Source organism: Lactuca virosa, chromosome 2 (genome assembly GCF_052849685.1).
Source record: "Lactuca virosa cultivar CGN04683 chromosome 2, Lactuca_virosa_CGN04683_v6, whole genome shotgun sequence".
In the NCBI taxonomy this organism is placed as follows: Eukaryota; Viridiplantae; Streptophyta; class Magnoliopsida; order Asterales; family Asteraceae; genus Lactuca; species Lactuca virosa.
In genome coordinates this window covers 305352807-305369870 of record NC_136427.1, presented here as the reverse complement: position 1 = coordinate 305369870, position 17064 = coordinate 305352807, and positions in this window count along the sequence as shown.

Below are 17064 nucleotides of genomic sequence, written 5' to 3'. Positions count from 1 at the left end.
GCCATGGATCACAACTCGTTGACTAGTTCATAGAATAAGTGTGTATTGAACTATACATGAAGTGCGCAGATATGTTTATGTTTGCATTACATGACATGCTAAAGATGACATAATCTGACATTGCCAAATCCAAAGCCTCCAATATTGCTACACTCATATGAGGTGTCAAATGTAAAAGATCAAACCCTCTTAAAGGCAAGGCTAGTTTTGAGACACCTCAATTTGGGAACCCTAAAGAGATATTTTTTCCATTACACGGAAATAGAACATAGGAGGTGTCATTATCCAAAATATCTAAAGAAGATAAAAAAAAACTTAAAGCTAAGTAGTTTGGCAATTCATGTATGATTATTACTACATATCACTTTATCTTCTAACTCCCGATTATTAGACATAGGATGCAATACTTGAATTTATGTAAATATACAAGGACTAAAAAGATGAAGAAATTTGTAATACAGAGAGCTTGACCAAATCATAGACAACGAGCAAACTGCTATTGTTGATTGCATTATGAACCACAAACTAATTTTCTCTAGTATTTGATTTATTGTTCTAAATTGAATTTTTGTTATTTTCCTGATATTGCAAGATACATTATTATATGATTTATTGAGGTGTATTTGATTTTTTTTAAAGTATTTGCAAATTTATTTAACGATTACCATGTCAGTGAATCTATGAAACTAATGTATGCTATAGAGAAAAAATAGTTCAATCTATAGTGTTAATTAATCCAAATTTTTTTGGACAAGATGTATCTGTGATATTGTCATTTAATCCATATAAATTAGAAACACATTGCCAAAACTCTAAGATAATATGATTTTGGAATCACTTGACCTAAACTCTTATGATGAATGCGTGTCTTGTTTATCAAGTGATATTGCCATATTTATACATATTTTTTAGGCAATATTTATTTACATGTTTATTGATATTTTGGTTATTTGCATAGAATTATGGTACTTATAAGGATAAATTGTTATTTGCAGCCAAAGTGAAGCATTTTCAAAGAAAGGGACCAAAATTGACAATACTTGGAACATTGGAGACTTGGAGTACAAAAGATGAAGAAATTCACGGATTCAACTGAAGTCACGACGTGGACGAGAAGACCACGACGTGGCACGAGTATTCTAGAAGATAAGCTTACGTGAAGAAGGAATCCTTGCCCGATACGGATAAATCTCGGATCACGACGTGGAACTTCCTGCCACGACGTGGATCACGACTTTTCAGAAAACTATAAATTCCCTTGCCCATTACGACTTGAGGAGTTCTTGGCTGATTAGAAGGTTACCTGAAGACGATTTTGAGCAGAAGAAGAGTTCTAGAAAAGGCCTTCAACATCAAAAGGATTAAGGGTTCATAATTAGTTAATTAGTTTGATAGTTATGAACATGTTTGATAATTTGATTTGTTTTTGCTTACTTGTTACTATGAGTAGCTGAATCTAGCAGCTCTTGTCTAGCTAGATGAAGCTTCTGAATTATGTTTTAGCTTAATGACTATTGAATTTGATTAGTTGGTAAATTGCTTGTGTTTGATTATCATTACCTAGCATGTTATTTTAGTTTCTTAGTTGCTTAAATTCATGTTCTGTGTAGCTTAGTAACCATTAAATTACATGAACTTGAAACCTAGTGATTTAGTGAACATTGAATTGCTAGAGCTAGGATCGACCAAAATCTTAGATAAGTGATAAAAGTAACTAATTTAGCTGTGCTAGAGGACATAATTTATGACCATAATTGTGTTTGGTTAGATAAATCTTACATAGCTCACCTATAATCAATAACTAATTCTGTGTTTTACTTATGTGTGACCATACAAGGTAGTCCATGAATTGGTAAAAAGATTAGTAAATTTGGACTTGAATTGCTAATTACATAATAATTGGTGACCAACTTTGATAATCCATAATTATTAGCTAAACATAAATAAAGAAGTGGATTCAAACTAGACAGGAGTGTTTTTAATTATATGATTGAATTTTGTGATTTAAGTTCGCCTGGTCTTGCCAAATTAGATAAAACCCCCTCTTTGCTCTAAAATTAGGTCAATTTAATAGTAGATAAATTGATTAGTCAAAACCGTTCCCTGAGATCGACACCCGACTTACCCAACTATTCTATAATTTTGACTAGGTACACTGCCTAGGTGCAATTAGTTAGTTAAGGTAGTTAGGTTATAAATAATAAAATTAGGTGTAGCTATTTGCACGCATCATCAAGAAATGTGAAAATAACACTATTTAAAGCAAACTATGAATAACGGAAAGGATAAGATGGATTAGAACACACTAATGTATGTGGATAGTTCAGATCGATCACCAGACACAGTTAAAGATACTTCGTTATCTTCAATGGTAACTTTAGTATGTATGGTTATGTTTATCTGATTAAACATATGTATAACATAATTTTGGTGTTCATTACATTCTCAAATGAACAAGAGAATCAATTAAGTAAAAGGATTAAGCTTCTTAAATCGAACTAGGGTGAAGAGTATCTTAGTTAAGAATTCAGCGATCATCTAAGGAATTGAAGAATGATCTTACAAATAATTGTTGGGTTATGAGATTCCTTTAGGAAAAAAAAGGGATAACGAAAAACAACATAAATTTCATAACTCATAAGGAACCTATATTCACTAGATCTACACAAATACTACATAAACAAAAACAAGAGAGATTGTATACATAAACTTGTGCTCTTTGGTTTCTGTGATTATATCAGTTAATCAGATTTGGAGGATCCAATATAGAATCCCTCTATTATGATCGCATCCGAGAATAAAAAAGTGGACTGGAAAACACCCCGACAAAAAGCACACCTGTTAGGTATAAGTGTTGCGTCATTGTGATTATTTGTTTAGTCCATTTTGTAACCGGGCTGAGCTTGTCCACCCGTTATTTATTATTAGGGTTATAGTATTTAACGTGCATGCATGCACCGTATTTTGTATCTTTAAAAATAGTGTTGTAACCCTACACGCCACTACAGTAGCAATTCTTCATCGAGTTCTTCTGAGGCTGTGGCTTATAATCATTAAGCACATTTTGATCTATTTGCCGTGTTCATATTATTTACTTGTTTGAATCTATTCGATCTAACTAGCATTCAATCCTATCAATTGGTATCTGAGCAAGAGATTGTGTAATCTATACGCATCTCTTCTGTTGAAAAAGCTTTTAGGGTTTCCGCTATTGTTGGACCTTGTTTCAGCCGTTATCATCGTTTGTTCAACTGTTGACGCTGATCTTGATCTTAATATTACCCTACTCTTGTGTACATCTGGTTCATACAGGTTTTGTTTGATATACAAATATGCATTCAGAAGATTCTCACATTAACTCGATAAATCTCTCAAGCGGCATTGGATCCACAACCGGGATTCCTATCTTATTCCCTAGTGAATATGAAGTATGGGCGTTGCATTTTGAAGACTACGTCTTTGGCCTAGAAGACAATGGGTATCCGATCTGGGATGCCATCATAGTTGGGACGTTTGTTCATACTGGAACTAGGAGAGTGGTTAAAACTCAGGCTGACTATAACAAGCTTCTTCTTGAAGTGAAGGATGTTCCACAAGATGAGCAGGAAAAATTAATTATCAACGTCAAGGAAATGAGGATTATTAGGTTTTCCCTACCACTAGATACCTTTCATTTGGTTAGTTCATATGATACAAAAAAAGGTATATAGGATAGGCTTAAGGAACTGTACTCTACTGATGCTGATCTGGAGCATTCGACTCAAACTTTACTACTGTGAGAATTTGAAGCTTTTGTGCAAAAATCCTGAAGAAAGTTTAGATCATACCTTCAATCACTATAATCATCTTCTCAGCAACATGATGAAACATAAGATTGGACGTGAGCTTATTGAGAAAAAAGTTACGTTCATTAATGGTCTAAGGTCTGAATGGAAAGCTGTTGTTTCTACTGTTAGAGCACATGAACAGTTCAAGAACTACACGTTGGCTAAGCTTGTTGGTATCCTAAGGTCACATGAAGATGAAGTGACAAAAGAAGGGAAAATTTTTTCTGGAGTAGGTTCGCTGGCACTTGTAGCTAAGGGTAAGAAGGCTGCAGAAGATGATGATTCGGAGTTTGAGCTCTCCGACTGTGAACTTTCTAAAGAAGAGTTCGTTGAAGACGAAGAGCCTGATGAGAATGAGCTGAAAAGAAGAAAAGAACGTAAAGCTCAGATGGATGAGCATCGGAGAATAATTTGCGAGGCTGAAGCAAAAGAGAAAGTTGAACGCGAAGCTCAGGTCACATTGGAAAGCCGAAAGCTTTTATTTCCAGGGTGGACTCTAAATCGTATTCAAAATGAAGCTGTGGATATGTCGTGTCAATATTGGCTGGAACCGGTTGTGTCATTCGGTCTTCAGAATACACAAGATTCGCAGCTGGGCTTGCCAATAACTCCGAAAGCCTTCCGGCTTCGCAGCTTTTTGAGAGTAGCGAATGTCCCTTCTACAAATAGCGGTGCAGATCATTTACTCTTCTCGTTCTATCTCAAGCATATGAAGCCACAGTACGAAACGTGGAGTGCGAGCAAGATTACGGCTGTGAAGGTCACTGGTCCAATCGAAACCGACAGCTTCCCAAATGCAAAGTTCAAGGTTGTGAGAGGTTCTTCTAGTCAAGTCCACGAGTTCACTCTCGCTGATCTGCCTTGCCTCAATCCTTATGACCGGATCATGCTTTACAATTTATTGCTAAGAGATGGACAGAAGAATGAGCCCGTTATTGCTCACCTCAAGCAGATGTTAATTTCGTATATTCAAGAGGTAAGCAAAATGGATGTGGAGATTGCTGTTGTACTACGAAGGAAGCCCGATGTATTACCTAAAGAAGTCTTAGAAGATTTTGAGAAATTGAAGCCTAGGAAGATACAAAAGGAAGGATGGTATGTGTCATTTCAGATGAGAGAACGAAACGATGCAGACTTTCATAGGACTTGCTTCTTTCTCGCTGATAAGCATCTGTTCACTACCTCTTGCCTGGAGTATGTTTTGGATATGGTCAGCAAGTACAAAGGTAACAGCAAAGGAGACAAGAAGTGCTTCTTGGATATGATTCTATGGTATATCCAAGTTTGCAAGGTTCTACTGAGCGTTATTACTAAAGTTTTTGAAGTGTAGAAGCGAACTCAGCCTTGAAGGTCTCTCGGCTCAATCGACGCAAAGGGGGAGATTGTTGGGTATAAGTGTTGCGTCATTGTGATTATTTGTTTAGTCCACTTTGTAATCGGGCTGGGCCTGTCCACCCATTATTTATTATTAGGGTTATAGTATTTAAGGTGCATGCTATTGGGTTTTGAGCATTCTAACACTCCTATGGTGTACATGCAACCCTAAATACCTTGGATCTATGTTTTCTCTATTATACCTGCAAATATCAATTTCCAAGGTATTGTTCTAACTAGCATAATATAAAGTACATATAATATAAAATCTAGTAGAATTACATACCTCTTGTTTGGTGCTTGATTCCATGGAGCTCAAGAGCCTAGTGCCCCAAGTGTGACACCTCAAATGGTTCACACAACACCATGAACATTTGGAATAACCATGAGAGAAGATATTTGTCTTATATCTCCAGGAAATCGGTTTGCCCTCTATGTAAATACACTAGTGCCGATTTCACCAACAATGGGGTCTTTATATAGTGTGCACATTAGGGTTACACCATGTAACCCATGACTTAACCCATTCCTTATGCTCCATGGGTTTTAACCTCCATGGAGTATCCATGGGCCACCACATGGGGTAAACCCAACATAAGGAATCATGGATCATGAGCCCACATATATAAGAATCTATGATTTACACAATCAATGCCCATATATTTATTTAGTCTCTTTTGATCACTAAATTAATTCCAAATTAATTCTAGATCAATACTAATTAAATAATATGATTTCATATTAATATATTAGAACTTATAATATATTAATATGTCACAAATATCTTCTTCTCATTAAAAGGTCTATCCAATTGTTCTGATGCCATGCAACCCAAATGGACCATGCCGGGTCGGGTCAAGTATATACCAATTATAGTTATGGACTTAGACACTAATCCAACAGTCTCCCACTTGGATAAGTCTAATAACTATTATTGCAAGTACGCCTTCACAACCTGACCAGCAATCGTAGCTCTTAAAAGCTGCTGCCGAACTCTGAACAAATCAATGACGCGTCCATTAGATAAGTGATCATATATTCCTCCATTCTAGATATCATATGGACTGAGACATGGATTATAATCATTCTCTCTGTCCATTTGTTGTTTCCTGATTTCCGATTTATGACGACTGACTAATTGAACAAATCAAATCAGTCCAGGCCCGACCGAGCACTTACATTTTGTCATCACTAAATCATCGAGGGGCCCACAGATATCGCTTTTATCCCTTTGAGGGTAAAAGGAATGGATAAACTTCGACTCATATGCTTGTACTGACTACTTGTTGAATCATACACAAAGGCACGTTTTATAACATCGAGTTACCAATGCGTTTTCGTGCAATCAATGTATAACCAACTCATAGTCAACAACTCATATCTCTAGGTTTGAAGAATATAAGATATTATCGTCTCATGATTCACTCGTGATAAAATCCATGAAATGATTCAAATGAGCGTGGGTTGAATCCAATACTTAGAACTTATGAGCACTCATGAATGTTGTAGCAACCACTGCTATGTCTAATGCACATTAGACAAATCATACAAGCCAAATTCATGACAGTCTTGATTCATATCTACTTCCAACATATGACCGACTGTGGATGGTTTGAATAACTTAGTCATTCGGGAAGAATGACCTAGTTATTCTGGAAGTCAAAACATGAAAAGTGAAACACAAAAATAATACTAATCCTGTATGGCCCCAACACTTTGAGTGTAAATAAAAACCCTTTTATCTAAGCACCATATTGATTACTCATTATTCATGTTTCGATTAATCAACTTAATACTTGAATTGAAACAATAGTCATGCCATGCTCCAAGCATGCACACTATGTTCGTCCAAACAATAGCTATGCCATACTCCACGTATGCACACTATGTTTACATGTGGTCCTCTCTTTGTGAAACAGATCGATTGACAGCATTTCAATGATGCTCATTTCACAATCCCAATCCTCTTGTCATTTACTGTAATATGTTAGATTCTAAACTTATATGCAATGATCCTCTTGTAATGACTATACCCAAAAGTCACAAAGACTTGGCAACAAACATTACAAAGAATTCCAATGGAGATCAATTCCATGGAAACGAAGTCTCAAATTCAAAGTACATTCCTTTGAACATCCTTCTTTGCATTAAGTTCTTTAATCTTACACGGATTCAAAGAATAACTTCCACCTATGGAAACAATTCCACATTCCCATTTTGACCATCACTTTTGAACAAGAGTTGCCTCTTTTCAAAATATGTCAATATGGTCCTTACTCTATACTTCCAATTGTCCATGAGTAACCAATCTTTGGTAAACCTCAAATTGTCCTCAACAATTGCTTAATCATTTTAGTCATATCCAGTTCTAATCCCTTTTCCCCTCTTAATGCCCTAAGCATTAGGAAAATTTAGAAAGGATAACTATTATAGCTCATGTAATCGATCCTATACCCGAAGCATATGGGACATGATTCATGCTATAAATTTTTATTTGCCATATTCTCACAATTCGAACTATGAAGAGGTATGCCGTAATCATAAACGAATTTTGAGAACGCAACATATACATAATTTCCTTATGTTGAACCATTCCAACATAACATTCATATATATTCTTGACTAAAGTTGATTAAAATCTCAATCTAAGCTTGTAGAATTGAAATGAAGTATAAAATCATCTCCCTTAATTATAGCAAAACAACTTTTCAAAGCGAATTGAAACTTTTGTTTTCTATAATTAACATTGCTAGCTTGCAACATAATCATCATGCTCCCACTAGCATAATGATTATTATCTTACTAGCATAACACTTATGCTCCAACTAGCTTTGACATGTATCCAGAGATTAGCTGGACTTTTAGAAATCAATACTTTATTGACTTTCTTACCAAAATTCAGATTTCTGATACACAATTGTTTTGATAAGACTTTATCAAAATCATACACCTTTCCTTAGATAGCTCACTTGTGTGTCTATACAATTATGAAGAGGGATGCCGTAATCATAATGGTTAGACCTTTTGTCATTCTCACAATTGCTATCTACTTAAAATCTACTTAGTGAAAGAGTTTCCTCACCATCATTTTCATGAGTCGGAGAGAAACCTTATGACACTTAGTTTTATGGTGTATGTGTTCCTATCCATGTGAAGTTTTCATAACCATAATCACAAGACAAGGTTGGTGGCAAATCCAAACACATATGGACTGAACTTGTTCAATCTTAATTTCTTGCCACCCGGAAGCACAAGGGCCTACCATTGCTTCCAGGTTGGTCAACACGATAGGTTACAAACCTCAAGTCGTGGGCTAGTGATTAACAATACTCTTGATTAGTTCTTGAAACTATCTCAAGACTCCCACTGTCCTCTTAACATATAAGACTCTCTTACCCAATATTCAAGAGATAGTGCGGATTCTTTTACAAACACTTCACACAATTGGCCTTAGTTGGTCTTTGTTTTATCCAAAACATCACAACTTACCAATTTCAAATGTACAAGAGTAAGAAAACATTTTACTCTACATTTGACAAGTGTTTTAAACCTTTCTTAAGATTATGTCACTGAAGGCTCAATCTTGGAGTATGACTCTAAGATTTTATTTTGGAATGAAGTATGATTTATCTTTTGATTTAACCATTTCCACAATTCACGATTCCTATCCTTAGCCAACAAATGCACTAAGGTGTCCTTAGAGGATCAATTGTGATATCGTTCCATAATCACCAAGATAATCATAAAACAAGTTACACAAGTACTCTCCCATCTCTTCAGATTGGAGAAACTTTTATCTTTCTGCCTTATTTGATTCTTCTTATCCATTCTGCCATATATTGAAACTTTTCCAATGTTTCAGCATTACACTTAAACTTGTAAGAATAATCATATTTACTAAACTTTAGTAAATCATAACGAATAATCTTATCAACCTTTGTGGTGGACCTGACTAGTGCACAACCTAATGCACCCGATCCTTTAGTCCTTCGCTTGACTCACATGCGAATGTGAACAAGGAATTAGTCTTAATTTACCAAAGATGAAAAATCTCATTCATCACACAATACAACTTGCATGATTCCAAGTTTCTATCCAACTGAAACTTGGGTGATGAGAATCTTTCCTTATTTGATAAATTATGACACTACACAAACGAAAGAATCAAATTCATTTTCCAATATTGCTTATCAATGGAAACATATAAACAACAATTTTTCACAAATGCCTTTGTAAGGATACTTAAAATAAATAAAATCAAAACTTTTCTTTTATTTTTTAAAGCTTGCGGAAAAACTTATTCTTACAATGCAAATTCATATGAAAACTTTGTTTTTATCTATTCCTAAGCAATATGTCATAACTCTTATGTAGTGGCTCAAAATTCTGGTCATCGAACCATGCGATCAGAATCAGCACACTTTTCTTTAAGCTTCCTTTGATTCTTCAAAAACATCAAAATGTAATTACATTACATCATGTATTAAGAATCTCCAAAAGAGACTTAATAGAGTTAGATAACGGACTTTACCTGAAGTAGAGTCAAACTTTTGACTTTACCATCCTTATGAGGTTTCAGGTAAATTCGGCAGCTTCGCAACCAATGCCCCTTTTCTTTGGCAATAGGCACATATGGACTCTTTGGGAAGGGTACATGGGACTATCTCAAACTTAGCCTTTCTTTTTACCATTTGGTCAACCGAGTTGACTATGGTCGATCCCTTTCTATTGGGAAGAGAAAGTTTTTCTGGATTTCCAGTGTCACCATTGTCAATGTCCATGAAGTTTTGGGAAGTCGATCTTCTAATCAAATTTGCTTTACCAGTGTTCCAAATCATTGCTGATTCAGCAGCACCAAGCAAATAGATAAGATCATTAAAGGGTCATGTCGTGATCTGTCATCAGGGAGTGACTGAAGAACCAAGTCAACAGCCAGCTACCTCGAGACTTCGACACCCGACTCTCCCGGCATGTCAATATGTGACTTAATCTCCAAGACCTAAGCACATATAGACTTTGTTTGCCAATAGGGATTGAGTGACTTAGAACTTGTCAAGTCTTGAAACTTGTGGGATAGGGAGATTTATTGGAGGAGGGGAAGTATGATTTCCAGTGCCACTAATGCGCAACAAAGGGATTGATCTTTCACCTTGGTTGCCATTTGGGATATCATCTTCATTAGGAAGCTTGTTCCTAAAGATTTGGGAAGACCATAGTTGTCTAAACTAGACATCTATAAGGGAGAAATTCAAGTTAGTTGATTTAAAGTCCTTAATATAACACCCAATATGAAATATTAAGGCTAGGATCCAACAACCTATTTATAACTGGAAGAGGGATGCCGTAATCCGAGTTATAAAATAGTTGAAGGTAGGTAAATGACGATTTACCAATTTCCACCATGAAAAACAAAATATAATTAAGTTTTAATTGGATTTGAAACTCCTAGATCTTTTGAGATACATTGAACTTTCAATGGCATGTTTTAATCTCGATTGTGCCCTCTCAAGTTTGTGACTGGGATGCCGAGGATCACAAACAAGGTGTGAATAACCATGCAAATTGACTTGGTACCCTTAACTTTATCACCTAATCGATGTGCCGGTTAGCCACACAGCTCCACCGATCTATAATAAGGTCAAGTTACCCTTTGCCACTCTTACTAGTCCTTATTAGCGTGCCGGTTAGCCACACACGCTCCACTAATCGACTTGGTAAGGTACAAAGTGTAATTTCATGGGTTAGCACCTATTTCACATTTTCCTAAGTAACTAAGATTGGGAATTTATAAGTGTTTAGTTACTTAGTATTTTTCATTATACTTTTAATGAAGGGAGAATTATAGTCCTTTCCTACCCGTTCGGCTAACGACCCTCCACCAGTCAAGGAAGCGGTGGGTGAGAGTGGACACCCATTAAACTGCCATTTTATAGGCAGTAACCTTATACCCCCCCCCCCCCCCTTATAGACCGGCTTCGTGAATGAGGCCTACTAATGGTAAGATTGACTTTATCTTATACATATCTATATAATTAAAATTATAATAATAGTATAAGGGTGTATTTTAAGCATTTAAAATACTTGGTGGTTTAATCTATTAATTAAACTATACTCTTAATTTAATTAAACTTAAACCATGTCTTTATGGAATTATTAACTCTTTTAATTAAACACTTTAATTAATTTAATGAAGTCCATAAAGTTTGAATTTTAACTTTTAAAATTGTTGTAACATACATGTTTTGAGATCGTGTTTTATATAAATAATATTATGAAATATTATGTGATATTGAGTATTGAGTTCTAACAGATAGTTTTTACTAGAAATAAGGTAAAACTATGTTTAGAATCACTCATAAAATATTGGAAGTCTTATGAGATTCCAATTAAAAGCCAAATAGTGAAATTTAGCGAAAATATAAAATTTAAAATAAGTAAAATTTTATTATTGAAAGTTGTAGATAATCTCGTTAGACACATGTAGGCGAAAACCTCATCGAAATCCGAGTTATAACGAAGAAGTTATGGCCAATCGAAGATCCGCGACAAAACCGGTACGGTGCCGAATAACGTAAAAAATGAGTATTTGATAAACTACTTTTTATCCTTAGTGATCTAAATGAAAGTCGTAGTATTCGTTAAACCGATAATTTTGATAAAAAGAATGCCAAACTCTGACTTCGTATGAGGAAGTTATGATTTTTACAAGTTTTAGGTTAGCAGTAGACAACAAAAAAACTCGAATTTTAGATCGAGTGATTTTTAGCCGACACAACCTAAACGAGAATTGAAGGTCTCGTCATTAGCAGTACAACAGTAAAAAGTCTGACGAAAACGGACGTCGGATGTAGAAGTTATGAATTTTTAACGGATTTACCAGTCTCGGTCTCTTAAAAATAATAATATAAAAATAAAGTCAAAATTTTCTGATGAAGTCTAAACGAAAGTTATAGAGCATAATTTTCTCTACGCGTGCATATAAAGAACTTAAAAAACGGAGCTCGTATGCAAAAGTTACGGATTTTAGAAGGTCGGGGCACAATTTCCGAGAAACCTCACAAGGATAAGGCTGATTTCGGTGAGTCATCGCGCCACGTGTCCGAGCCGAACACCCAGCTGCTGACGCGTCGCCTTCTGATTCGTCCGAGCAGCGGCCCAATCCCCGTCCGACGTGCTGCTGTCTCCGTGTCCTTCCGAGCCTCGCTGGCCCCTCGCATGCGAAGCCACCCGGAGCCTCTCGCTGCTGCCACGCGCCTCGCTCCTGCTGCTGCCATCTGTCCGAGCTCGGCCGACCTTCGGACCCTATAAAAGGGAGGCTGTGAGCCTTCCCGGGTAGAATGAGAATTTTGCTATTTTTACCCAAAAATCAATATTCTTACTATTTTGACTTCCCCCGAAGCCCCGGTAACAACTTTAGCACCCGAAACACGCCCCGAGGTGCCCGAAGACCCGGAAAATTTATCTTTTCGGTTTCGAAGCCCAACCCTCGCAGGGCCCGGTTTTCAACGACGAAAGTCATATTTAGAGCCGAAGTGCTGCCCAAATTACTATTTTGACCACCGGTTATTTCACGGTGAGTTTAATATGTAGAAACAATTGTATGTTATGTGTTATATGTGCTATGTGCTTTTCCATGTTATCATCTCAAGTTGTTGTATCCGCTATTTTTATAGCAAGGTTGTACCTCTGACTTGAAGTGTATGACATAGGCATCACTTGGCTATTGGTATGAACCGTTGACCATGAAGTGTATGACATAGGCATCACTTTGGCTTCGGTAGAATGTTATTCCTGAGTATTTTCCCGTGTTATTTTTATTTCTGCTATTTATGATAGCAAAGCTATACCTTTGACCATGTGATCAGTTTAAGAACTCAGATTCACAGTGGTACTGGTATGTAGCCTCTGGCCATGTAGAGCATGTCCCCCGGTAAGTGAATGACTCTATTCTATGGCATTGGCATATGGTTAGACAGGGCGTGAAAACCTGAAATCTCCCTTAATGTTAATCAGAAATTGTTTGTCTTCAGTGCCATTTGGGCCGAAGCGTTATTGATGTTTATCAAGTATGGAAATTGTGTCTCAATGATTGTATATCTTTGAATCAAATCAGTAATTGTTAGGGAAAGCTTATCACATTATGCCTTTGTTGTTCCTTGCTCCTATTTGCTTCTGCCATATTGGTATATATATGGCATAACGTTATATTGTATCTATTATTGAACTCACTAAGCGTTATCGCTTACCCCTCCCAATGTTTAAACATAATGCAGGCAATAAGCACCCAGTATAGTTGGAAGACTTAGAATAGTTGTAATATTATTTTTTTGTATTTTGGTTTAGGTTTGTATAGATTTACAATATCCTAGGTGGTCATGTAAAATCTTAAAACATAGTCGGTTTGTATCCAATCTTTTTTAATGACTTTATCAATGTAAAAATATTATTTTATTAATATGCATGTAGCATGTTTTGGAGTAACTATATTATGAAAGTTTGGGTCTTTCAGAAATATGAAAGTATAGAAAGGGGTTCTTTCAATCATGGTATCAGAGCAGTGGTTTAAGTGAACTAAATTCCATGGATTGGTATTTAGACTTAAACTATTGGAAGTTTAATATATGAACTGAATCATTGTAAATATATGGATACAAACCATAGGAAACACTTAAGTGGGGTATTGGGTAGTGATAAACCCTAGTATTCTAAGACATTAACTTACTTCAAAAATTTTAGAGAATTAGTATATATGAACTAGGAATTTTGAGAATTTCTAGATTTAAACATGAATTGTTAAGTGAAGATGATACTTTATGTATCTGATATATTTTAGGTTGAATACCTAATGAGGTAAGCACTAGAATATTAAGAGGAGATATGCCTTATATTCTAATATGTGCTAAAGGATAAGTAAATATAGCATGCATTAGGTTTCATACCTATATTACTATTATTTGAGAAAGTTTAAGGTCTGTTGCCGACCTTGGTTTAGAAAATTTTATGTTTAGAATTCTAAGAATTTTCGTAATAGAATTTACATGAATTTTTTTTCGAAGTAATAAAGATAGTTATGATAATTGATATTGATAAGTTTATTGATAAACGATCGAAGGATATCGTGAAATAATAAATATGGAATGTTATTGTAAATAGTGTATTAATACCTATAAAGTGGTATTGTGCATTTAAAATATGTAAGATAATATAATAACATCTTTCGAAGAAAGATGTGCGTTTGAAACACGTTTGGGTGAGATAAATATGTTGGTGCAAATCCATGAAGTTGTTCCATTGCTGTCCAGATTAAAGCAGTGATTGTTTATAGAATCGGAAGAACCGAAGCTTGTGATAAATACTTCGACAGTATTGAAATTAATGTAGTACAAGATTTTGAAGAATTAAATGAAGATCAAAGGAAAGGCTAATGAAGTTTTTAGACTTATTAGGCCAAGACTTTGTGATGAAGTATGTAATTCGAGTAGTAACCCTATCCAGGATGCTCAGACTTAGTATTTAATAATACTGAGTGATGATTGATTTCTATCACATCCTTATGGAAGTTCCATTGTGTGTTAAGCCGACTTTAACATACAAGATTGGGATAGTGAAATAGATTATTTGGTTGTGAAAAGGCTGAGTGGCTTACTTGTTAGAGTAAGGTAGAGTACTTAGTTGAAGAAGATACACACTCATATGAGAAGAAATGTTGTAGTTAGGAATGACAGAGAATCAAGTTGAAGCTAGTAGAGCTTGCTGAGATGCAGCTATAATGCAGACTTCTTAGGATAGACTCCTATGAAGCAGACTTAAAAGATACAACCATGAGAAGAAAACTTACTCAAATACAGGAATGACGATGTCATGAAAGGATAATGAAACCAACAAATATGCATGATGGTTTGCATGAGTTAGAAGATGATGTAAGTAGTTGGAAACTATTTGTCCTTACACTGCTAGAGGAAATTTTGGGTGTAGTATGTCTTGCAGAGTAGACACTACCCGAGAAAGAATTTATATGAAGAAATGGAAGTAAAATTTCTATCGACCTATGGAAAAGTATTAGGATATATTAAATCGAGCATATGCATGAGAAGAATTTTAGAAGGCGAGTATAAGTAATCCAATATATGTTTGATAGAAACGCGAAAACCCTAGTTGAGTCTAGGAGAAATTGTTGTATATACTTGTTTGAACACACTCAGGTGTGAAAAGTTGCATTGTGAAAACGTTTGAATGGTGACTTGGGAACTGCGAGACAATACTTGGGACGAGTATGAGTAGGTGTGAATAGTAGGAGAGGCCTATACTACTGGAAGCACATGACTCACACTTGGATCAGGAAAAGTCACAAGGTTACCAAGAAGCTAGTAAATGATTCCATTTTATTCATGTGTGTCGTTACCTTCGTTTCGGTAATGACTAAGGAATTAAGTATCGTTCAAATCTTAATGTCATAAAGAATCGAGTCCGATTAGTATAAATCCGCGAAAGGAGTTGATTGGTTCAGAGAACCATGTCTTATACAGTGACGAAACTTCAGTAGGAATACTGAAGAAATAAATGGTCGAGGTAGTCGATAGAAATATAACAATCTTCATTAAAGAATTGAGCAATCATTAGCCAGAGATGTGACTTGCTATGTGGTGTTACTGGCCACAAGAAATGTTTCCGCCCTACTCTTACTAGTCAAATGGCGGGGAGTCAAGTTTCCGTTCAAGAATCAAAGTGTACTCCAACTAAAAAGGAGGAGGTGCCAAAAGCTAAAAGATGTATATGTCCGAAAGCACGAATTAGAGATACGTGGTGCTATTCTTTCTGTTCCAAAGCATCCACGTGTTGATCAAACTCTTTTCATATTCTTTATTCCATCAGCTTGATTTATTCGATCTGATTCTAATACAAGAGTTTGGTTCGTTATGTGTCTTGTGCGTTATAAAATTAAAGGTCATTAGAATAAGACCATTCGATTTGTTGTTATAGCAAAAGTAAAGACCTTATATTGGGTTTAGTCTATAAACCAAGAAGGAGTAGGAGTCTGCAATGAGAATTGAGTTTTAACTCAAAGATTAGGATCGAAGACCCAATAGAGAATGATGAGCGGGTGCAGGTTTGAGCACCGCTAGTAATTAAGAAGTTTGAAGAGTTTGACAATCGTTTGGCAAGCCAAAAGTTAAATATCGTACATTTTAGATTACCACAGAGGAAGTAAGTTAGGACTCGAATGTTGTGGCTAGTAATTTTCTCGTAAACTTTAGATCTGCTCACATCTTATTTGATTGTGATGCCTCAGATTCATTCGTGCATTATAAATTCGCACATTCTTTTCAAATTGCATGTTACGCAATTGTCCAATCATTTCATATAGATAACATAGGAAATATATCATTACTTACTGATAAAGTCTATAGAGATAGTGTCATAGGAATTGAAAGTTATAATCTTCCTGCTAACCTAATTCCTATCTTCTTTCCCAACTTTGATATAATTCTCGACATGAATCGATTGCCAAAGAACTACGCAGATCTCTTGTGCTACGAAGAGATGATATGCATCCCTATCGAAAGGGAAGATTCTATTTTGAAAATAATAAATTTCTTTCTTAAAAAAAAAAAAAAAAAAAAAAAACTCATAAATTTATGTCGAAGGGATATTCTACTTATCCGGCTTATACAGTTAATACCTTGAAAGAGGAGAAGAAAACTGTGAATGATAGCCTTTGGATAATTATCGACCGGCTGAATAAGAGTGCATATTTTCTCGCCATATGTACAACGGTTCTAATGGAGAAATACGCACAAGCTTACATAGACGAAATTGTGACGAGACATGGTGTGCCACTAAAGATTATTTACGATTGTGATAC